This window comes from Monodon monoceros, unplaced genomic scaffold, assembly GCF_005190385.1.
Source record: "Monodon monoceros isolate NGI ecotype Baffin Bay Population unplaced genomic scaffold, NGI_Narwhal_1 Super_Scaffold_7, whole genome shotgun sequence".
Taxonomy (NCBI): Eukaryota; Metazoa; Chordata; class Mammalia; order Artiodactyla; family Monodontidae; genus Monodon; species Monodon monoceros.
Window position 1 is genome coordinate 70,052,968 of NW_021703784.1, and position 25,335 is coordinate 70,078,302.

At 38.4% G+C, this 25,335-nt stretch overlaps 1 pseudogene; it reads left to right on the forward strand.

The window, feature by feature from the left end:
* Nucleotides 1–2,341: 2,341 nt before the first annotated feature.
* The window catches only part of LOC114886572, a 59,137-nt pseudogene continuing 36,143 nt past the window's right edge, over nt 2,342–25,335 (forward strand).

A 25,335-nucleotide genomic window follows, 5' to 3' on the forward strand; every position in this document is an offset into this window, starting at 1 on the left:
GAAATGTGCAATTATTCCCATAGCCTTTTGTAGACTTTGATACATCTTCAGTCTTTAAAAAAAAAAGTATTTACCCTTACTTCGTATTATTTCATACAATAAATTAGCCAGTATCAACGTGACAAAAAATGCTTAACAGATTTATTAAACTAATCTTTCATGAATTTTCAGATTTAATCTTACAAAGCTTCCTTACTTTCTGGTACATTATGTGTTCCATGTTCACCTTGCACCTTCCTGCGCCAGGCAAGGGTAGGCCAACTCTGCTAGGAGCCCTGATTATTTTTACTGTTGTATCTCATTTTAGTCTTAATAACCTTGGGAAGTGGATTAAGTAGGACTTAGGCTCATCTCACACAAGTTGCCAGTTAATGGAGGAAGCAAAGGGGACGTTCAGAACATATGCCTTGGGCAGGTATGAATGAAGAGCCTCTTTTCACCTAGAGCAGGAGTTTGGTCACTACTAAAATGACCCCTCTTTCGGCCTGAGGCAGCTGTAGAGCTTGAATCTGGAGGTCATCCAGGTCAGCTGTGTCTCGCTCACAGTCCTGTGGTAAATGAGGTACAAGGGCCAGGAGCTGCTGTGGAAGGAAGCACACAAGCAAGTGGTAGTACAGGACCAACAGTCACTGCCACTCCTGTGAACCCCTTGCTTGGGGCTGGTAGTAGGTTGTGAAAAGCGCCATAAGAGAAACACGAGTGATGTAGGGAGCTGATGGTAGTTGAGACATTAGTCAAGGAAAGCTAGAGGAAGTGCCATTTATGTTCAAAACTGAAAATGAGGAATCAACTTTGAGAGGGGCTGGGGAAGAACTTTCCAGATATATGGAACGGGAAAAAGCTGTCCAAAAGCTGGAGGGAAGTGTGGTGAGTGTCTTGAGATGAAGTTGGAGGGACAGAAGGTGGCCAAGTCTTGAATGTCTCTTAGGTTGTGGTAAAAACTGGTTAAGTGTAATGGAAAGCCATTGAAGGGTTTTAAGCAGCCTCACTGCATGATCTAACTCACATTAAAAACAAACTACAGGCTTTGATACAGAAAATAGATTATCCTTTAGATTCTGAAAAGGATTCAAATGCAAGTGATGACAAAAGATGACAGAGGAGGTTGTGTCCCCTTCTGTGAGTTATAAATAAATCCTTGGCATAAATTAAAATCACCCTTAGAAAACTAGACATGGCCTTTCCTTTTCATTACTACCCTCTGTTCTCTCAAGAGAAATTCAAACTTTATTTCACCACTCAGTCCTGAAGTTATAGAACTTAATCATAATTTTTTAAATTCCTGCAAATAAATGCTCGGACAAGGGCATGTAAGTGCATTGAAAAGTTTGTTTCTGAAACTCAGGCTGATCATTCCCAAGTCTGCTCTTTCCTTAAATTCCTTTTCGTCCTCGGGGCCCAGGTCCCTTCAGCATGCCCTCTCATAGAGAGGTAAGTCAGGTCGGTTCAGGCCTTGAGCTCTGCCACATAATGTCCCAAGATAGCTGCCCATCTTCAATCTCGCCTCCACTAGTTACTATCAATTCAGATTTGGAAGCACTGTCCTCAGGATGCTGGTTTTGGCTGGTCCACTGGAGATTATGGGGCGCTCCCAGGAGAGTTCTTTCCCACGACGACTTCGAGCCTGGCCCCTTGCCCTCCACGTGGTAGTCTGGCCTCCAAAAAGCTTCGCCCTAAAATCAGTCCGAAGCCTAGGCCGGCTGAAGGAAATGAAACAACACAGCAACATCCCTCTCTTGCACACTCAAGACCGTCTAGAATACCACCTACCGGTATTAAGAGAACATAACCACAGGTGTCGCGGAACGCCCTCGGGCCAGAGGACAAGCCTGAGCCAATGCGCCTGCGCCCGGGCTGGCCGGGGGCGGAGCTTGCGTGCTGACGGAGGAGAGCCATGCGTGGGAGTGTGCTTGCGGAACGGTTCAGGGAGTAACTGTTGCTGTGCTTCACACCTCAGCGGACTTTGCCGTCTTTTTTTAACTGGTGTAACTTTAAAAAGCAGCCTAACGGCCGTACGTTGCACATTCAGGCTGTTGCGCCACGCTAAGCGTTTGTGAGTGACTGGGACTGGAGCGAAAATGGTGGCTGGGGGCAGGGAGAACCTTTAAAAACCTGTTGGTTCCCCAATCCCTAATACGGATAGATAGACTGGTCCGTGTTCCACCCCTCGACCAGGAATCCTTTTCTTTGGCTTCCCCCTGCTCCTGGCTCCAAAATTCTGAAAACTCAAGAGGTAGTTACTTAGATGTTCAGTGTGGTTAGTACATCGGTAGGTATGAGAGTGATTAATTCAGGGACTTTGATTTCACTGAAATTGCATTATCCCTATCAGGTTCTCAAAATGTCAACTGTCAAGGAGCAGCTTATTGAGAATCTAATTGAAGAAGATAAAGTCTCCCAGAGTAAGATCACCATTGTTGGAACTGGTGCTGTAGGCATGGCCTGTGCTATTTGTATCTTATTGAAGGTAAGTGATAAGCCTATACTGTGGCTGAAAATAAGTAAGCACTTATAGGTCTTGTAGATGATCATGAGTGCAGGGTTGCAGGGTTAATCCCTTGGAGCAAATAAGTATCATCTGATTTTTACACAATTCAAGAAACATTTATTTGGAGTTTACCATCTGTTAGGCATTGCCAGACTATTTAAATTTATTCCTAGGAGACACACTGATTATATTATTTTGTTAATAGTATAACATTTTCTGTTAAAGTGATTCAGCACTTTGTCTTCCTTGAAGAGTAATGGGTGAAAATCATATTTCCCAATGGCTTATACTTAAAAAAATTTTTTTTAATTATATAAGCATTACATTCTCATTATAAAATAAAAAGTACCAAATTTGATAAAATAACAATGGAAGTCCTTTAATTTTCCTTTCTATTTCCAGAATATCTTTTCATGTACTTGTTGGCCATTTGTATAGCTTTGGAGAAATGTCTGTTTCAAATCTTTTGCCCATTTTTATTTTTATTTTTTATTTTTTATTTATTTATTTTTTGGCTGCACTGGGTCTTTGTTGCTGTGTGCGGGCTTTCTCTAGTTGTGGCGAGCGGGGGATGCTCTTCATTGTTGTGTGTGGGCTTCTTATTGCGGTGCACGGGCTTCCCATTGCGGTGGCTTCTCTTGTTGCAGAGCATGGGCGCCAGGCGTGTGGGCTTCAGTAATTGCAGCACACGGGCTCAGTAGTTGTGGCTTGCAGGCTCTAGAGCGCTGGCTCAGTAGTTATGGCACACAGGCTTGCTTGCTCCGCAGCATGTGGGATCTTCTTGGACCAGGGATCAAACCTGTGTCCCCTGCATTGGCAGGCAGATTCTGAACCACTGCACCACCAGGGAAGTCCTTTTGCCCATTTTTAAATTGGGGTTTCATTTGTTTTTGAGTTGTAGGAGTACTTTTTATATTCTGAATATTAACTGCTTATCAGGTAAATGGTTTTCAAATATTTTCACCCATTCCTTGGGTTTCCTTTTTGCTCTGTTGGTTGTGTCCTTTGATGCACAGAAGTTTTAAATTTTAATGTAGTTCAATTTATCTGTTTTTACTTTTGTTGCCTGTGCTTTTGGTGTCATATCCAAAAATCATTGCCAAATCCAATGTCATGAAGCTTTCCCTCTATCTTTTCTTGTAAGAGTTTTATAGTTTTGGGTCTTACATTTAGGTCTTTGATCCATTTTTAGTTAATTTTGTCTATGGTATAATGTAAATAGTCCAACCTTATTCTTTTGCACATAAATATCCAGTTATCCCATTTGTTGAAAATGTTGTCCTTTCCCTATTGAATGATCTTGGCACTCTTGTCAAAAAATATCTGACCATATATGTGAGAGGTTTTTTTCCCCCTGGGCTCTCTGTTCTGTTCCATTGGTCTGCATATCTCTTTATATTAGTACCACACTGTTTTGATTACTGTAGCTTTGTAATAAGTATTGAAATCAGGAAGCTTGAGACCTCCAGCTTCGTTCCTTTTCAAGATTGTTTTAGCTATGCAGAGTCTCTTGAGATTCCATATGAATTTTAGAATGGATTTTTCTATTTCTTTTTTTTCTTTTTTTTTTTTTTGTGGTACACGGGCCTCTCACTGTTGTGGCCTCTCCCGTTGCGGAGCACAGGCTCCAGACGCGCAGGCTCAGTGGCCATGGCTCACGCGCACAGCCGCTCCATGGCATGTGGGATCTTCCCAGACTGGGGCATGAACCTGCGTCCCCTGCATCGGCAGGCGGACTTCATTGAAGGAACTCATTGAACGTCTGCATGTTCGACAGTGAGGCAAGAATCTTCTTACTCCCTCTGGACTGCTAGATAGCAGACTGTCAGACAACGATGGAATATAGAAAAGAGATGAAATTAGAGGGTCAGTCAGGAGGTCCAGTAGTTGATTGACATTTCAGTAAGAAATAAGAGAGGGAAGAAAATTATTCAAGAGATAAAAGGACATGAGTTTGCAGATATGAAGAATTCACTGAGGGCTCAACACAATGAATCAATAAAAGCCTACTCCAAGGAATATTATCATGAAATCTCAGAACTCAAATTGTACGAGAAGGTCAGTTGTTAAAGCCCATTTATTTTCTACTAGAATCCATTGTACCCTGGCAAATGTCCAAATGAAGGAGAGTAGTTCAGGACCTTGTCTTCAAGTCACATTGATGTAAATTGTGGGATAAATGGAAAGTGATGAAAGATATTAAAATATTCATATTCATATAGTCCACTGATGTGAAGGGTCATAAGGGCTGTAATGAATACCATGACACCTGCATATTTCATGAAAGGTGGACTTTAAAGGTTTTATCAGGACATGTAAAGTTTTTAGGAGTGGATAGCAGTACAACCTACTTCCTTGTCCTGTACAGAGCAAAGTGCCTAGCAGTTTTCCTTAGATTAATTTTTTTTTTCTATCTCTCTACCTTACTATGGTTACTCAGGACCTCCCTAGAGAAAAGATCCTGGGATACTCTTAACTATTCCTTTAGATTCTGGTAGGCTTAACAATCCCAGGCTCTCTATTTGGAATTGTATTTGAGAAATGGCTCATATAGATGTAGTTAATTCTTAAAAAACAAATAAAAACTTTTAGGGATTATTTGAGCTCCGTCTTTGACAGTCAAGACAAATGGGGATGGAAAGATTCCCTTGAGAGAATTTTCTGGTAACCTGTTGAGAAGGGAGATAAATCAAGTTGGAAATATAATTTAAAAGCAGGCTGTGTTGGTTATTAACTTACTGGCACTCAGCTCCAAATTCAACTTTGTATACTCTGTTTTGTGATGCTGGCGCTGGATCTCCACATAATCGTTTTCTCCTTTGCCAGTTGGCATCTTGTTAGGTTCTGCCAATAGGGAACACTAGAGGAAAGTTGGGAGACAGGAGGAGAACCATGACCTGCTGCTTCCTGTTTGCTTATTGTTCTGTTCACTGTCATCCCAGCTGTATCCCTTTGTCCCAAAGGTAGCAGTTGGTTCTAACCTCCACTTTCTTTTGGAGCCACCAGCATTGACCTCATCTTGTCCGTTTAGTGGTATGAGCAGTAGGCAGATTTTGCCTCTTCCAGAGTCTGAGCCTAGTTCCATGAAGCACCTCCTTTAGACTCTCTGCTTCCTCAGCCTTGGGGGTGGTAGCTTCAAGCTGCAGTTACTATCTCTGGGTTACCATAAATGTTCCCCTTCTGTTCTTTCAGCCGTTCAACATCTGTCTAACCAATTCCCTATATTAAATTCCTTCTGTTGAAATGCTTAGAGTGGTTTCTGTTTTTCTGTCCAGACCAGACAGATACACAGATGTAAAAATGGATCTGTAAGCATGATCTGGTTTTCTTATCAGTTAGCTGAAAAGTGATATATGATTCTTTTGGATGAAACTCCTTATCCTTATCCTATTCCTGATGTATGACACATAATTTAGTATATTTTAGAATTTACCGTTTTCCAGAAAGGCCAGATGGTACCTGATGTGGAGGGTGGGGTGGGGAACAGTAGTAAATAGGGACTTTGATTCCTTTCCCTTACTGTTCACCTTTGGAATCTGGCCACTGGAATCTGAGGGAATACATTCCTTCTTCTTCTTCTTCTTCTTTTTTGCCACATGGCATGTGGGATCTTAGTTAAACCCGTGCCCCCTGCAGTTAAAGCACAGAGTCTTAGTCACTGGACCGCCAGGGAAGTCCCCTGCATTCCTTTTGTTTAGTTCTATATTCTGTTGCATGTGATGAAACCCCAATAAATTATAGTACAGTATATAGAGACGGTGTATTGTTCATGTAACTGGAAAAAAATCTCAGTAGAGCTAGCTTCAGATATTACTAAATTCTGGAATTCAGACATATCAAGACACAGTCTCTGTATATCTTAGTCCATACTTCCTCTGTTGGCTTAATTCTTGGGCAGGGTCTTTGTATATGGTGGTGAAGATGGCTGTACAGTTTGTTCTTAGAGTCTTATATCATTAGAGCTTATGATTGCAAAGAAAAACGAGACTTCATTTCTCATCTTCCATTTTCTAACCTCATAGACATTGTGCTCATTTGTTATGCCTGGGCCATATACCCATTTGTGAACTAATTGATGCAGCCAGAAGGAAGGATGGAACAATTGGTTGGGTCTGGTATATGCTTATCTACCCCTAGGTTGGAGGGCGGACGTTGATTGTAATATACTGAGCCACATGAAATGGCTTCCCACAGGTGGCTACCTTTATATTTTGGCCATAAGCATTCATACTAAAAACAACTTCAACCAATTCAGAAATTAGGCATAAGGGTTAAATATAATAAAAACCTTTGAAAGGATTTCATAACTTTTCATTCGTTTTATACTGTTACCTGAAGTGGAAGAAAACCAATTCTAAAAAACTTAACAATTACACGAAGGCAAAGCAATTAATAATTTTTGCTACACTCTGTTGTTTACCTTAACTTCTGGTCTCTCTAGGCACATTAAAAGGCTTCTTGGCCATGCCTTGCAGCTTGCAGTTCGCCTACCAGCGACTGAGGGATTGAACCGGAGCCACAGCAGTGAAAGCTCAGAATCCTAACCACTAGGGCACCAGGGAACTCCCATAAAGACCATTATTTTTATACCACTTTTTCTATTAAAAATGTAACACTCCTTTGATTATAAAATAACCACACAAAATTTTTTCTCTTTCTCCTAAAACTGAAATGGGAACATTTTATTCAGGACTTTCATGTATTTTAGGATTTGGCTGATGAGCTTGCCCTTGTTGATGTTGCAGTGGACAAACTGAAGGGAGAAACAATGGATCTTCAGCATGGCAGTCTTTTCTTTAATACTTCAAAGTTTGTTTCTGGAAAAGGTTAGTTTTATAAAGTTATTTTCAGAGCTTTAAAAACAAGTAATGAAGTTTATCAAACTGTTGTCAATAAATATAAAATTTAAAAATAGCACTACTGTAATTAGGACATATAGTTTAGAAGGTTAATTTTTTGAAAAAAAACATTCCAGGGGCTTCCCTGGTGGTGCAGTGGTTGAGAGTCCGCCTGCCAATGCAGGGGACACGGGTTTGTGCCCCGGTCCAGGAAGATCCCACATGCCGCGGAGCAGCTAGGCCCGTGAGCCGCGGCCGCTGAGCCTGCACATCCGGAGCCTGTGCTCCGCAACGGGAGAGGCCACAACAGTGAGAGGCCCGCGTACTGCAAAAAAAAAAAAAAAAGAACATTCCATTCTAATTGGAGAAAATTTGGTACATACAAAAAAAGTATGAAGAAAATTTTAAATCTCGTCTGTTAATGGTTTTGTTTCTTTCCTTTTTTCGTTTGTTTTTTACACAACTGACATATAAATGCTTTTTAAACTTGCCATTCAGTCATATATTTTCTCAAGGATATGCAGTCTTGAATAGTTTTGTAATATTACTGATACATTTATCTATATTCTTTAACCTGTTTTATTTATTTATTTATTTTTGGCTGTGTGGGGTTCGTTGCTGTGCACAGGCTTTCTCTAGTTGTGGCGAGCGGGGGCTACCCTTCGTTGCAGTACACGGGCTTCTCATTGCAGTGGCTTCTTTTGTTGCGGAGCACGGGCTCTAGGCTCACGGGCTTCAGTAGTTGTGGCACGCGGGCTCTAGAGCGCAGGCTCAGTAGTTGTGGAGCGTGGGCTTAGTTGCTCAGTGGCATATGGGACCTTCCCGGACCAGCGCTCGAACCCGTGTCCCCTGCATTGGCAGGCTGATTCTTAACCACTATGCCACCAAGGAAGTTCCTAACCTGTTTTTTTGATGTGTGTTTTTAGAGGATCAGGTTTCAGGGTATAGTTTGAGGCTATAGAAGAGGAAATGGAGAGCTTAGCCCCATTAGCATTAGCATCATGTGTTGGCCAACTAAGAAGCCTTAGAGTATTAGGAAAAATAACTTTTATCATACACTGATGTATGTAGTGTGCTTTTTGGTAATGTGATTCAACAGATGTACTTTCTGCTAGAATCCCTCTTATCTAACATGATTGGAACTGAAAGTGGTTACTTAATTTAAAAATGCCTGTTAGAAAGAACCATCATAAAATTTTATATTGACCTAAACATGTTAATGTACTTAGAACTTCATTTGCTGATTTTCTGATTGTAGGGCAAGGACTTTGAGTATGGCTCAGCTGATTGGAGTTTTGCAGTGTGTTTTTTATAGCACACCAGTAGTAATCATTTCTATTTCTTTAAAATACTGTAATTAATTTAAAGATACTCATGAAGCAGTCTAATCACAAAATTCTATTAAATTTTTATGGTTCTTCTCCATTTTTATGTCTCTCATACCTAAGAGGAAGATTTTTAAACAACCTTCTTTTAATATGTCTTTCTAAGGCATTCAACTTAATTTTCATAGTAACAATCATTAAAAAAATTAATTATGAAATACTTCAGATATAAAAAGTTTTAAGTATAACAAACATCAGTGTATCCAACACCCAGCAAAAGAAATAAAACATTACCAATTCACTTGATACATTCTGTGTGTTACATCTATTCATATCTCAATCCCGAATGTAGTGTTTACCTTTACCGTGTATTTCTTTCACCCTCATATTTTAGTGATTTACATCATATTATATAATTAATAGCTATACCTGGCATAAATATATTTGGGTATAAGCGTGACAGATTCTTGATATGCAGCAACTCATGGACAGAAGTATACAGATGCACTAGACAGAAGTCTCCTAGTTGAGAGTGTTCAGTGTGCCTTGGGTATCAGTATGTTTTACATCAGTTAATCTGTTGAGTTTATTAAGTGGAGTCAAGTTAAAAGAACTACTCCTATATTAAAATACTTTAAAAAATCATTCAGCCTTTAATTTCTAGTCATATGGCAGGATAAGTATCTGAATCAATCCTTTTAGTAAAGGGGAAGAAGTAAAATTATAAAAACATACTTTTTGATTTTATAAAAAAATCAAAAAGAAGATAAATATAAGAAGAGGGACAACATATAGAACTAAATAAGAGTTTAGCAAGGATGCCAGACACAAAATTATTAACTATTAATAATTATTAACTATTAATATTAACTATTAATAATATTAACTATTATTATTAAAAATCTATTCAAAAACAAGCAAAAAATTTTAAAGGTATTGTTATCAAATATAGGAAGTACCTAGGAATAAATCTAACAAGACATGGTATAAGAGCTTTTATGCAGAAAATAATACAGCCTCATTGAAAGATGTTAAATAAATGAAGAGATATGCCTTGTTCATAAAAGTCTCAATATTGTAAGATGTCTGTTCTTCCCATATTGATTATAGATTATATGCAATCACAGTCAAAACCCAACAAGTTTTATTGTTGTTGTTGTTGTACATAATAAACTAATTCTAAAATTCATTCAAAGATTCAAAGGTCCAAGAATAGACAAGATACTTTTTTAAAACATTGTTAAAAACACTTATTTTGATACAGTCTATCATAAATAAGTCAGTAGAGGTTCCACTCTGCCACAGATGCAGCTGTGCAGTGAGAACCCTGTGCCATCCAACTGGTAAATGTCTGAAAGATGTTCCATTTCACCTCCCAGGCAGAGTGCACACCTTCCATGCTCTTCCTGTCCATTGATCGCTTCCAAATCCAGATGACCAAATAGTCCTTTATCCCCAAAGCAGGTTCAAAACAGTAGATTCAGGCATTCTTCTCAAATCCCAGGTAAATCTTAAAAGGAACAGAGCTCCAGTGGATGGGAAAGTGCCCACCCTTGAAGAGCTGCTGCAGCCTTTGCTCACCTTCACCATGGCAACAGCCTGGGCTGCGCAGTCAAGAATACTCTTGAAAAAGAACAAGGTGGTGAGAACTTGCTTTACCAGGTATCAAGACTTTTTACAAAGCTACACTAATTAAGTGCAGAGACAAACAAAAGATTGTTATATAACACTGATCATATTGTAGATCAATGGGAAATTTGCAGACTTATAAATTCTTTTTCTTAGGCAATAGTTGTTTTTATGGAAAGAAATAAAATTGAACCCTTTCCTTTTTAAAAAAAAAAAAAAATTTTAAATTTATTTGGCTGCAACGGATCTTCGTTGCGGCATGCAGGATCTTTAGTTGCGGCATGTGGGATCTAGTGCCCTGACCAGAGCTCGAACCTGGGTCCCCTGCATTGGGAGCACAGAGTCTTAGCCACTGGACCACCAGGGAAGTCCTCTGAACCGTTTCTTGATAACACACACAATTCCAGATTGGTTAAAGACCAAAAATATGAAAGGCAAAACTTCAAAGCTTCTGTTTAGAAGATAACATAGAATATCTTTATGACATCAGGATAGGGAAGAATTTATTAAACACAAGGACACAAAAAGCATAAACAGTAAAGGAAAGAGTATAAAGTGTAGTGTTTATGTTCTTAAAAAGGCACTAAAAGAGTGAAGAGACAAAGTGTAAACTGAGAGAAAACATTTGCAACATAAACAACTGGCAAAGGAATTGTGTTCAGACTAAAAGTACTTGTGTAATAAATAAGATAAATATAGGTAGCCCAACAGAAAAATAGGAAAAGACTTGAACATTTCACAAAAGAAGAAACTCGAATTGCCTATAAATATAGGAAAAGACAATCTCATTAGTAACCAAGAAAATAAAAAGTATATCAATATACCATTACACACCTATTAGATTGGCAAAAGTGTGATAATACTGTTTGTCAGGATGTGGAACAATAGGTTTTCTCATGCATGACGTGTAGAAATGTATTATAGTAAAACTATGTTTTTTTTTAAGTTGTCATTACCTGGTGAAGTTGAACATGAACATATCCCAAACCTAGAAATTGCACTCCTAGGTATATTCCCAAGAGAAATTTGTGTACATGTGCACTAAGATACTTGTACAAGGATGTATAGTGTTGTCATTTGTAGTAGCCCCAAACTGGAAATAATTCATTGTATGACAATACTAAGTTGATCAATTATGCACTGTAATATTACACAGCAATGAAAGTGAATGAACTAGAGGGACACACATTAACATGGATAAATGTCAGATATTTATCTAAAGTAATACATACCTTATGATTCAAAACAGATAAAACTTAATATGTTATTTGAATATGAATAGGTAGTAAACCTTTTTAAGGTTTTAAGGTAGTATGAGACTAGAATCTGTTATTATGGATCTAATGATCAAGTTAGGGGTATAAATACAACATAACCACAGGAAGATAACATAAGGCACTATAAATAAGGACTATGTGAGAATTATAGGCAGTAAGTGCTATAAAAATTCAGTGAAGCCAGAGTAGTATTTATGAATGATATAATTAGGGGATGCCTGGCAGAGGAATTGGTATTTGAAGAAGCCTTTGCTCCAGACCACTATGGTTTGCTGTCTCTGGGAGGACTGAGTTATATTTAGAAAGGAAAATAAATAACAGGTAAGGAGATGATGGCATTAACAGAATCAGGGTACCTGGAAAATCTGAAATAAAAATAAGACACAAAGCTAGTAAGTTAACTTGTTGGCAGATTGTGAAAAGACTCGATATCTTACTCTGGTATACACTTTAATTGAAGTTGTCGGACATAATATTTCAAATAGTTGATCTGAGCTATGGCGAGATGATTCTGGAGAAGTTGCGAGGCTTTTTGCCAGTTTATTCTCTAAAAGTCGAGGGGGGAGGAGGGAGAAAACGAGGGGCTGGGATAGAGAGTTACAGAGAGAGACACAGAGGTTGAGAGATTACTTTAGATTTCTGTGGTTAGATAAGACTTTATGGAAGATGATGTCAAGCAAGGTCTTTGAGCAAGAGTGAGTAGACTATGTATGCAGAGAGAGAAGAGAACTTCCTCCTGTAGATCTTTTTTTTTTTTTTTTTTCTTGCGGTAAGCGGGCCTCTCACTGTTGTGGTCTCTCCCGTTGGGGAGCACAGGCTCCGGACGCGCAGGCTCAGCGGCCATGGCTCATGGGCCCAGCCGCTCCGCGGCACGTGGGATCTTCCCAGACCGGGGCACGAACCCGTGTTCCCTGCATCGGCAGGCGGACTCTCAACCACTGCGCCACCAGGGAAGCCCTGTGTAGATCTTTTATTTGATACAAGGGAAAGATAATCTCTTAGATTAATGTGAAACTTGCCAGCCTAAGAAATGAAATTCTCTAAGTTTGTCTTTCTAATTAAAATCTTTACTGGGGCAGGAAAACCATTCAAATGTTTACGGTTTATAAATTGGATTAGAAAGATATAAGAATGATCATAGAGATGCAATAGTATGTTTAAAATCAAGCAAATTTCCTTTTCAAAAGAGCATAAAAATAAGTTTTTTTAAAATGGAGATGGCATATAGAGATTTTAGCTAATTTAGTTTTTGACATCCAAATAGAAAATAACTTCTAAGTATATGATAGTTTTTAAAAAGTCCAGTATGGGATAGTGAGCATTGTAACATATTGTTGTTGTTGTTTTTTTTTTAATTATTTTTTAAAAGTTTTGGCTGCGTTGGGTCTTCGTTGCTGCGCGCGGGCTTTCTCTAGTTTCAGTGAGTGTGGGCTACTCTTCGTTGTGGTGCGTGGGCTTCTCATTGTGGTGGCTTCTCTTGTTGTGGAGCACGGGCTCTAGGTGCACGGGCCTCAGTAGTTGTGGCTCGCGGGTTCTAGAGCGCAGGCTCAGTAGTTGTGGCGCACAGGCTTAGTTGTTCCGCAGCATGTGGGATCTTTCCGGACCAGGGCTTGAACCCGTGTCCCCTGCATTGGCAGGCAGATTCTCAACCACTGCGCCACCAAGAAAGCCCCTGTCATTGGGTTTAATAGGTGAAACATTTTACAACTGGTCATCAGATTTAGAAGGTAATTAATTTTCTTGTGTGAATCAAGAACTTGTTTATGATCTCAAATACATAAACAAGTTATAATAATAATTTTAAGTAAATAATGTAAGTAAATACATTCTCACTCTTCGAATCATGAAACACACATAAATTCTCAGAGTTCTAAGCTTCTGATTCATATGGTATTTCTAAAAATCCAGAGAGCTGACTTGCAGTGCCTCAGGCCTTAATAACAACTGAGAATGTGGGCTAAAAGCCATGGTAGGTTCTGTTATTATTTTCTTTTAAAAAAGCCATGTGAACATTGGTAAATCATAGTAACAAAATTTCCTTTAGATTATACAAGATAACATTACTATATGGAAAATCTGTTCATCTGCAAATGCCAGACATGAAGGTAGTACTTTAATACCATCATCATACAATAGATTTTTAAAGAATTAAAGCACAGTGATTATGGCAGTCTTGACCAAATAGTTTCTTTTGTTTCCTTCTTTAGATTACAGTATATCTGCAAATTCCAAATTAGTTATTGTCACAGCAGGTGCACGGCAGCAGGAAGGAGAAAGTCGCCTTGACCTGGTCCAATGTAATGTGAATATCATGAAATCAATCATTCCTGCCATAGTCCAAAATAGTCCTGACTGTAAGATGCTTATTGTTTCAAATCCAGGTGAGTCCCTTCTACTCCGTTTAACTGCATAAGGATGATATTTCCATACCATTCCTTTTTTTTTCTTTTTAAAACAATGTCATTTAGGTAAATTTATGACAATAAACCGCGCCCATCCAAATACACAATACTTTTTTCCCAGCTTTACTGATATATAATTGACATATAACATGTAAGTTTAATGCATATAACGTGGTTATTTGTGGTGGGAACACCACAAAAGAAAGGAGAGAGAAGATTCACTAAGAGAAGATTTACCCTCTTAGCAACTTTCAAGTATATATATAAAATACAGTAGTGTTAACTATAGCCAACATTAGATGCTCAGAACTTATTCGTCTTACATCTGGAAGTTTATATCATTTGACCAACATCTCCCCATTTCTCCTTTCCCCTAGCCTCTGGCAACCACCATTCTATTCTCTCTTTCTATGAGTCTGGCTTTTTTAGTTTCCACATATGTGATATCATACAGTAATTTTTTTTCTCTGTCAGACTTATTTCACTTAGCATAAGGCCTTCAAGGTCCATCTATGTCACAAATGGCAAAATTTCCTTCTTTTTTGTAGCTGAATATTCCATTGTATATCTATATACCACATCTTCTTTAGACATTTATCTGTAGATGGACATTGAGGTTGTTTTCATATCTTGGCTATTGTGAATAATGCTGAAGTGAATATGGGAGTGCTGGTATCTCTTTGAGATACTGATTTCATTTCCTGTGGATATATGCCCCAAAGTGGGATTTCTACGTCATATGGTAGTTCTATTTTTAATTATTTTGAGGAACCTCCATACTGTTTTCCATAGTGGCTGTAGCAATTTACATTCCCACAGGCAGTGCACGAGTGTTCCCTTTTCTTCACCTCCTCGCCAACATGTGTCCTCTTGGTGATAGCCATTCTAACAGGTGTCAGGTGATATCTCACTGTGGTTTTCATTTGTATTTCCCAGATGATTAGTGAAGTTGAGCATCTTTTCATGCACCTGTTAACCATTTGTATGTTTTCTTTGGAAAAATGTCTGTTTGGTTCCTCTGCCCTTTTTTTTTTTTTTCGGTATGCGGGCCTCTCACTGTTGTGGCCTCTCCCGTTGCGGAGCACAGGCTCCGGACGCGCAGGCTCAGCGGCCATGGCTCACGGGCCCAGCCGCTCCGCGGCATGTGGGATCTTCCCAGACCAGGGCACGAACCCGTGTCCCCTGCATCGGCAGGCGGACTCTCAACCACTGCACCACCAGGGAAGCCCCCTCTGCCCATTTTTAAATCGGAATTTTTGGTATTGAGTTGTATGAGTTCCTTAGATGTTTTGAATATTAACCCCTTATAAGATACATGGTTTGCAAATATTTTTTTTTTGTTTGATGTAGTCCCAGTCATTTATTTTGCTTTTGTTGCTTGTGCTTTTGGTGTCATATCCAAAAAAATCATTGCCAAGACCAATGTCAAGGAGTTTTTCCCCTACATTTTCTTCTAGGAGTTTTACACTTTCAGGCTTCTGTTTAAAGCTTTAATCCATTTTGAGTTGATTTTTGTGAGCAGCATAAGATATGGGTCCAGTTTCATTCCTCTGCATGTGATTATTCAGTTTCCCAACACCATTCATTGTAAAGACTGTATTTTTCCACTAAGTATTCTTGGCTCCCTTGTCAAATATCCGTTGACAGTATCTGCAAGGGCTTATTTCTAGGCTCTCGATTCTGTTTCATTGGTCTATATGTCTGTTTTTATTCCAGTACTATACTGCTTTGATTACTATAGCTTTGTAATATAGTTTGAAATCAGGCAGTGTGATGCCTCTAACTTTTTTCTTCTTTCTCAGGATTGCTTTGGCTATTTGGGGTCTTTTGTGGCCCCATATGAATTTTAGGATTGTTTTTTATATTTCTGTGAAAGATGCCATTGGTATTTTAGATTGCATTGAATCTATGGAATGCTTTGGATAGTGTGAACATTTTAACAATATTACTACTTCCAATCCATGAACATGGGATATTTTTCCATTTATTTGTGTCTGCTTCATTTTTTTGCATCAAAGTCTTATAGTTTTGAGTGTGCAGATATTTAATCTCTTTGATTAAATTTATTCCTAAGTATCTATTGTTTTTGCTATTATTGTGAATGGGATTGTTTTCTTCATTTATTTTTCAGGTAATTTGTTGTTAGTGTATAGAAACACAACTGATTTCTGTATTTTATATCCTGAAACTTCACTAAATGTACTGATGAGTTCTATTAGTTTTTGGTGGGGTCTTTAGGATTTTCTATAAATAAGGTCATATCATCTGTTATCAGAGACAGTTTTACCTCTTTTATTCTACTTTGGATACCTTTTCATTTTGGCTCCTGCCTTATCGCTCTGGCTAGGACTTTTCAGTACTGTGTTGAATAGGAGTGGTGAGAGTGGGAACACTTGTCTTGTTGCTGATCTTAGAGGAACAGCTTTCAGGTTTTCACCTTGGAGTATGTTAGTTGTGGGCTTGTTATATATGGCTTTTATTATGTTTAGGTACATTCCTTCTCTACCCACTTTGTTGATGTGATATTGACATGAACAGATATTGACTTTTGGTCATTGCTTTTTCTGCATCTATTGTGATGATAATAAAATTTTTATTTTTATTGTTAATGTGGTATATCACATTTATTGATTTGCATATGTTAAAACATCCTTACATCCCAGGGATAAATCCCACTTGATCATGATTTATGATCCTTTCAATATATTGTTGAATTTGGTTTGCTAATATTTTATTGAGAATTTTTGCATCTGTATTCATCAGGGAAGTTGGCCTGTAGTTTTCCTGTAGCAGCCTTATCTGGTTTTGGTATTAGAGCAATGTTGGTCTCATAAAATGAGTGTGGGAGTTTTCCCTACTCTTCAATTTTGGGGAAGAGTTTGAGAAGGATTGGCATTAATTCTTTAAATGTTTGGTAGATTCACCAGGGAAGCCATCTGGTCCTGGACTTCTCTTTGTTGGGAGATTTTTGATTACTGATTCAATCTCTTTACTCATTATTGGTCTGTTCATTTATTCTATTTCTTCATTATGTAGTGTTGGTAGGTTTATGTTTCTAGGAATTTATCCATTTCCTCTAGGGTATCCAATTTGTTGGCATATAATTGTTCATAGTAGTGTCATGATCCTTTGTATTTGTGTGGTATCAGTCGTAAGGTCTCTGTTTTCATTTCTAATTTTATTTGAGTCTTCGCTCTTTTTTCCTTAGTCTAGTTTGTCAATTTTAACTTTCCAAAAAACCAGGTGTTAGTTCCATTGACCTTTTCTATTGTCCTTTTAGTCTCTGTTTAATTTATCTCCACTCTGATCTTTGTTATTTCCTTCCTTCTGCTAACTTTGGACTTGGTTTGTTCTTCTATTACTGGCTCCTTGAGGTTGTTTATTTGAGGTCTTTCTTTTTTCTTAATGTAGGCATTTCATGCTGTATAGACTTTGCTCTCTACAAACTGCTCTTGCTTCATCCCGTAAGTTTTCGTATGTTGTGTTTCCATTTTCATTGTTTCAAGATATTTTTAAATTTCCCTTTTGATTTCTTCTTTGACTCTTTGGTTGTTCAGGTGTGTGTTGTTTAATTTCCATATATTTTTCAACTTTCCAGTTTTCCTCCTGTTAATTTCTAGTTTTGTAATCTTGTGTTTGGAAAAGATACTTGGTATGTTTTTGTTTTTGTTTTTGTTTTTTTTGCGGTACATGGGCCTTTCACTGTTGTGGCCTCTCCCATTGCGGAGCACAGGCTCCGGACGCGCAGGCTCAGCGGCCATGGCTCACGGGTCCAGCCGCTCCGCGGCATGTGGGATCTTCCCGGACCGGGGCATGAACCCCTGTCCCCTGCATCGGCAGGCAGACTCAACCACTGTGCCACCAGGGAAGCCCTGGGATCCATTTTTTTTTTGATCCATTTTTATTGTACAGTCAACGACCTCTCCAGATTTGGTAAAATAGTCCTTTAGGTCCTTTTTGCTGGTATCCCAGCTCAGGCCACCAGTGAACAGTTTTCCTGCATCCTCCTTGTTCTTGCTGACGTTTATCTAGTAGCCCTCCGTGCCGTTCTGGTTGCCAGCCTGGGGCGCCGTGCTTCCGCCTTCAGCACCCACTGTGACCCCAGTGCCGGCTGGCGACTTGCCTTCAGTGGTGGCCTCGTGTCCGCTGTCGGTGGCGCCCATTGTCTCCATGGGCTGCTCCTCATCCGTTTCCGACATGCTAGGCCGTGGCATACGGCTCCAACCCAGAAGCTTGCCCGGGCCCGTGTGGTGCCTCCGCCTCTAGTTTTTTTCTTATAGTGACTTTGTCTGGCCTTGGTAAATGGGTAATGCTTAGACTCAGTAATAATGGCTCCACTTTCATTTCTGATTTTAGTAATTTGAGTCTTCTCTCTTTTTTCTTAATTCATCTAGCTAAAAGTTGTCAATTTGTTGATCTTTTCAAAGAACCATTGATTTTTTTCTATTGTTTTTCCATTCTCTATTTTGTTATTTCTGGTCTTCATTATTTACTTCCATTTGCTAGATTTGGGTTTAATTTGTTCTTTTTTTTCTAGTTCCTTAAGTTGTAATGTTAGATTGACATCTTTTGTGTTTTTTAATGTAAGCATGTATGGCTATAAGTTTACCCTTTAGCACTGCTTTCTCTCTGACCAATAAGTTTTATGTTATGTTTTCATTTTCATTCATCTCTAAGTATTTCCTAATTTCCATTGTGCTTTCTTCTTTGATCCATTAGGTTGTTATAGAGTGTGCTTTTTAATTTCCACAGATTTGTGAATTTTCCAGTGTTACTTCTGTTATTGATTTCTAAATTCACCTCGTTGTGTCAGAGAATATACTTTGTATGATGCCTGTCTTTTTAAATCTATTGAGACTTAATTTGTGGCATAATGTATGGTTTATTCTCGAAAATATCCCATGTGCACTTGAGGAGAATGTAGATGCTGTTATTGTTGGGTAAAGTGTTCCATTTGTCTGTTAGATCTAGTTGGTCTGTGGTGTTGAATTCTCTATTTCCTTACTTACCTTCTGTTTGATTGATCTATCCATTATTGAAAGTTGGGTATTGAAGTCTTCAATTATTATTGTAGAACTGTCTTATTTCTCCCTTCAGTTTTGTCAGTTTTTGCTTCATGTATTTTGATGGTCTGCTATTAGATGCATACATGTTTATAATTAGTTTTATTTCCTTTCATTTTCTTTATTGAACCTCTAATTAGTATGTAATGTCCTTCTTTGCCTATTGTAAACTTTTTTGATTTGAAGTCTATTTTATCTGACATTAGTCAGATAACTGGTTACTATTTGCATAAAATATCTTTTTCCATTCTGTCACTTTTAATCTATTTGTGTCTTTGGCTTTAAAGTAAGTTTCATGTTGACAGCATGTACTTGGCTTATGTGTTTTGATCCATTATGTCAGTCTCTTTTGATTGTAGAGTGTAATTTGTTTACATTTAAAGTAATTACTGATAATGGGGGCTTCTGTCATTGTGCTATTTGTTTTCTATATGCTTTAGAGCTTCTTGTTTCTCATTTCCTGCATTACTGTCTTCTTTTGTGTTTGTTTTTTGTAGTGAAATATTTAAATTCCTGTCTCATTTTCTTTTGTATATATCCTATAGCTATTATAGCTATTTTCATTTTGGTTGCCATGGGGGATTACCTTTAGCGCCCTAAAGTTATAATACTCTTATTTGAATTTCTACCAGCTTAACTTCAATAACATACAAAACCTCTGCTTCTTCATAGTTCTATCCTCACCCCTTTTGATTGTTGATGTCACAAAATTGCATCTTTGCACACTGTTTGCCCCAAAATATAAACTAATAATTCTTTTAAATGCAATTGTTTCTTAAATTTGAAAATGGGAGTTACATACCAAAGTCACAGTAATACTAGCTTTTAGACTAATTTTTTTAATGTATTAGTCTCCTAAATTATGCAGAAAATAAAAAGTGTAAGTGTAAACCATTGTTACAATATTACTAGCTTTTATAACTGCCCATGCATTTACCTTTATTGAGATCTTTATTTTTTCACATGGCTTCAAGTTATTGTTTATTTCATCCTGCAGGACTGCCTTGAGTATTTCTTGCAGGACTGGTCTAGTGGTGATGAACTCCCTCAGCTTTAGTTTCTTTGGCAAAGTCTTAATTTTTCCCTCACTTTTGAAGAACAGTTTTGCCGGTATAAGATATGATTCTTGGTTGACAGTTGTTTTCTTTTTATCCCTTTAAATATATCTTCCCAGTACCTTCTGGCCTCCAAAGTTTCTGGTGAGAAATCTGCTGATGATCTTGTTTTTCACTTTTCTTCAGTCTTTTTTCTTTCTGTTCCTGAGTCAGTAATTTCCATTGTCCTGTCTTCAAGTTTGCTGATTCTGTCCTCTGCCTGCTCAAATCTGCTTCTTAGTCTATCTAGTGATTTTTTTCATTTCAGTTATTGTGCTTTTCAGCTCTAGAATTTTGGGGGTGGGGGTTCTTTTTAGGTTTTATATTTCTTTATTGATATTTCCATTTTGTTCACTCATCATTTTCTTGACTTTCTCTACCTCTTCCTTTAGTTCTTTGAGTATCTTTAAGACAGTTGTTTTAAAGTCTTTGTCTAGTATATCTGCCATGAGTTTTTTTTTTCCCCAGGGACAGTTTCTGTTGATTCATTTTTTCCTTTGAATGGGCCATACTTTTATATTTCTTTGTATGCCTTGTGATCTTTTGTTGTTGTTGCTGTTGTTGAAAACTGGATGTTTGAATCTAGTAATGTATGACGACTTTATCAGATTCTATCCCTTCCCCAGGGTTTGGTGGGTTTTTGTTGTTATTGCTTTTGTTTTTTGATTGCTGAAGGCTGTTTCTGTGCCAAGGACCAACCTGAGGTGTACTTTTAAGGTCTTTGAGGTTGTTTCTAGGCCTGTGCTTTTCCCTGGGCATACGTGGTTACTTTCTTATTTCCCCCAAATATGCCACTGCTTTTGTATGTTCTGGTATTTAATGTCTGGCTCCCATGAGGGGAAAAAGAAATATTAAGGGAAGGGGGAAAGGGTGCCTGCCCTTTACATTCCTTGGAGGTTACTTTAGCCAGAGGGGGAGAGGCTTGCAACAGTAGTGGGGAGGTGCAACAACAATGGCTTTGCCCTCTTTGTCTACCCCTCTGTCATCAGAAGCAGTAATCAGTCATTAGAGAACAGATCTCTGATATTTGGAGGAAAGGGTGCTTTTCACAGGCTGTGCACAAACTGCTTTCGGTACATGTAAACAGCCCTGCTACTCTGCTAAGGGCTGAAATTGGCTGAAACTAACCACAGTTTAACATACAAACCTTCCCCTGGAAATTTCAAGCTTTCAGAAGACTCCAGAGTTCCACCAAAAGTTATATCAGACAGATTCTGGCAGTGCAGTTATTGTCTAGTTGGGGAGATAGATTCCTGGTGCTTCCTACTTCTTCACCTTCCTAGAATCCTCCGGTATTTAACTAGATTTTTAAACCTAGAAAACTTTTTTGTGAAAAAGCAAACTCAAAGTCATCTTCCCAGATACTCCTGCCTTTTTGGAAAGGGTCCATACCTGCTGTTAACTATTCACCCATGACCTGGGTGATTATCTTTGTATCATATATCCTTCATAATTCCTGTGACAAACATGTCCTAATATTTTACACATAGAAAAAAAACAAGCTTGTATACACCTATAATTACCAGGATCTATAAGATCCAATAGGTAACCAGAATCCCTCACCAGATGTTTTGGTAATTCTTAACTAATTGGACTATCTTATTTTGCCCTTTTATTTACTATCACTTGTACCTTATTAAAGTTATTGATAGATGCATATGTGTGTTCAGTTTCTCTAAAGCAAATTTATTTCTTCTTCTAGTCAAACTATTTCCACATCAATTGGAAGTTTCAGGTCAATATCCCAAAATATCTTTTCACTGTGATAATTTTTATTGGTATGTTTCATTTTCTTAAATTTCCTTAAGGGACCTACAAACCTTTGTTATGCCACATAGCTTTGGATAAGAGATTAAATTAATGCCTAGCAAATGAAACATATGTTAATATTACAGTATCATTTCATATCTTAACAAAACTGTCCCTTACCCATATATTGTATCATATATTTCCAGTTACAGGGACCACCAGAGGCCATTTCCCAGTAAATGCAGGAATCTAACTGATCTGGAGGCTCCGTTATAACCCAGCCACAAAGGAACATGTTTTAGCCAATACTGGTTTCCAGATGTCATGGAGTAGCCCATCTTTATAGGGAGGTCACAGTGTTAGGCTTTTGTCTGCCCAATCCCAGATAATTGTACTACAGGGACTGCTAGTTTCTTTTTCATTTGAAACACTACTGCTATAAGGGAATAGTGATTAAGATCACATTTTCCACTGTAGTCCTGTATGATTTGAATACCAAACACTGCAACACATTACAGATCAGTACTCATTCCAGTTAGTCCTCTCAACAATGCAGTGCCCAGCATTAAATTATTTGCCCCTTGTTCATTTAGCAGAGGATCTATAGTTACAAAGAATCCTCAGGATACTGCTAGTACTTATCTAAAAATGACTCAACTCTTTTATATTATAGCCTCTGATTTTCCAGTGCCTAACTAACAATTGCAGGGGAGTGACATCATGATTTAATAGGATGTCTTTCCAGGTTCTGAATAGAGCATTTAGTTTACAGCATGGGTCAGTCTTTGTCTTAAAATACCAGCCTTGAAACTGCTTGTTCTCTACCCTCCCTTTTACACCAGCAGTTTTAATTTCATTAGGATGGTTAATAGCAACTAAAGGAGTATGTTTTTAGCCATTTTCTTCTCAACCCTCTTCTCTTTCTCAAGACATTTTGTTAATTCCTGAGAGCGTAAACCTGTCATCCAGATTCTACTGGTAAGATTTGTCCCACTTATCTACTGCAAAGCTTTCTTCAGCTCCTACACCACTAGTCAATCAATCTCTAGGCAAAACTTTCCTTCCTTTCTTTTTACTTACCCCACAGAGTCTTGGTTATATTGAGGATCTGAAAGTTAATTTTAATTTTGACATCAATCCTCATGCCCTCTAGTCGTGCCCCTGGTTTTGGATTGATAGTCAAATCACAGGACACCACAATAAGTGTAGTGCAGGCCCAGCTTTCCTGTGTTGAGCTTGTCCATTTACACATCAGTGTAATTTGCTACCGAGTGTGTTGTGTGCAGTCCTGGGGCCTTGAAACTGTGCCTAGGTAGTTGCAAGACCATCTGATACAAATAACGATACTGTACATTCTGTGTTTCTTGTCCTGGATCCTTTTCTCAAAATTATATAAGAGCTAGGTTAAAACTTCTTTGTCCTTTGAGTTTTACTGTCAGTCCAAACCCGAGATCGCTGTTGGTGGCAATGCAAAAATAAAATACATATTTATTGTAGAAAATAAGAAAATTCATAAGCATAAAGAAGATAATGTCACCCTGGGGCTTCCCTGGTGGTGCAGTGGTTAAGAATCCGCCTGCCGGGCTTCCCTTGTGGCGCAGTGGTTGAGAGTCCGCCTGCCAATGCAGGGGATACCGGTTCGTGCCCCGGTCCGGGAGGATCCCGCATGCCACGGAGCGGCTGGGCCCGTGAGCCATGGCCGCTGGGCCTGCGCGTCCGGAGCCTGTGCTCCGCAATGGGAGAGGCCACAACAGTGAGAGGCCCGCATACCGCGAAAAAAAAAAAAAAAAAAAAAAATTGTAAAAAAAAAAAAGAATCCGCCTGCCAAGGCAGGGAACATGGGTTTGAGCCCTAGTCCGGGAAGATCCCACATGGCGCAGAGCAACTAAGCCCATGCGCCACAACTACTGAGCCTGTGCTCTAGAGCCCGCAAGCCACAACTGCTGAGCCTGCATGCCACAACTACTGAAGCCCGTGTGCCTAGAGCCTATGCTCTGCAATGAGAAGCCACTGCAATAAGAAGCCCACAATGAAGAGCAGCCCCCGCTCGCCATAACTAGAGAAAGCCCGCATGCAGCAACGAAGACTCAATGAAGCCAAAATATTAATTAATTAATTAACTTAAAAAAAGAAGATAATCTCACCTGTAAGCCTGTCACTCAAAAATAATCACTATTAATAATTTGGTGGATTGATATGATTCTAAAGTTCCTATAAAAATGCATTATGTTTTTTACAAGGCTGAGATAAGAAATTACATAATGTTTAGGATTATGCTATTTTCCTTTGAAAATGTATTATGAACATTTCCCCATATTTCAGTATGTTGTTGATTTAATAATAATTCTTGGGAAAAATGTGTAACTTGGCTTACAATTATATAAAGTTTAAATTTACACTGGCACCTTAGTAACAATATTATGTGGTCAGCAAGATGTATATGCCAACTTTCAAGGTGATCAGATTCTATGTTTGGACATTTAAGAAAAAATTTAAAACTAAAAGTTTCATTTTGAGTGACACAATGACCTAATATTCCACCTTTATGATGAATGAAGGGTGAATTATTATTTGAAGTGAATAATGAAGTTTATGAGAATAATATAGAAATTTTTACTGCCTATTCATAAATAATTTCAAGACGACATCTCTGAGAAAATTTTAAGAGTAGTGTTGACATGTAGATTGCTTCAGAACAGATGCTTGAAAAACATTATGTTCTCTCTGAATCAATTTCTCATGAATTTGATTTTCTTACTTTCCACAACTGTAGTGCCTATGAGATTATCAAGCTGAAGGGGTATACCTCTTGGGCTGTTGGACTGTCTGTGACAGATCTGGTAAGATCAATTTTGAAAAATCTCAGGAGAATGCATCCAGTTTCCACTATGGTTAAGGTAGGCTTAAATAGAATCTTCACTTATCATCTTTATTTAAATATTGCTGAGTCTTTACTATGTGCCAGGCATTATACAAAATTTTGAGAATATGTTGGTGAACAAAATAGAGGCCCTGACCTCATAGAGTTTAATGAAAGATAGGAACTTAATAAAACAATTGCAAATATATAATAACACATTGTGTTAAGTGCTATGATGACAAACTACGAAGTTCTTAGAGTATTCAAGAAGAGAATTTACTCTGCGGAGGGGGCGTTTGTGGTGGTTAGGGAAGATTTCCTAAGGAAGTAAAATGACCTAATCTGAATAATGAGTAGACGTTAATTTGCAAGGCTGGACTAATATTCCAAGCAGAGGGGACACATGTGTAGGGGACCTGAGGTAGATATAAGTAGAGAGCACTTGAGGATCTGGAAAAAACAAAAAAGGTCCGTGGTTGAAATGCACAGAGCAAAGGGAGCAAAGGGAAGTACATGATAAGGCTGGAGGAAGTAAGCAGGGTCAGGCCACTGAAAGTCTTATAAAGGGGTTTGGGTCCTTACCATAAGAGCTATGGAAAGCCACCAATGG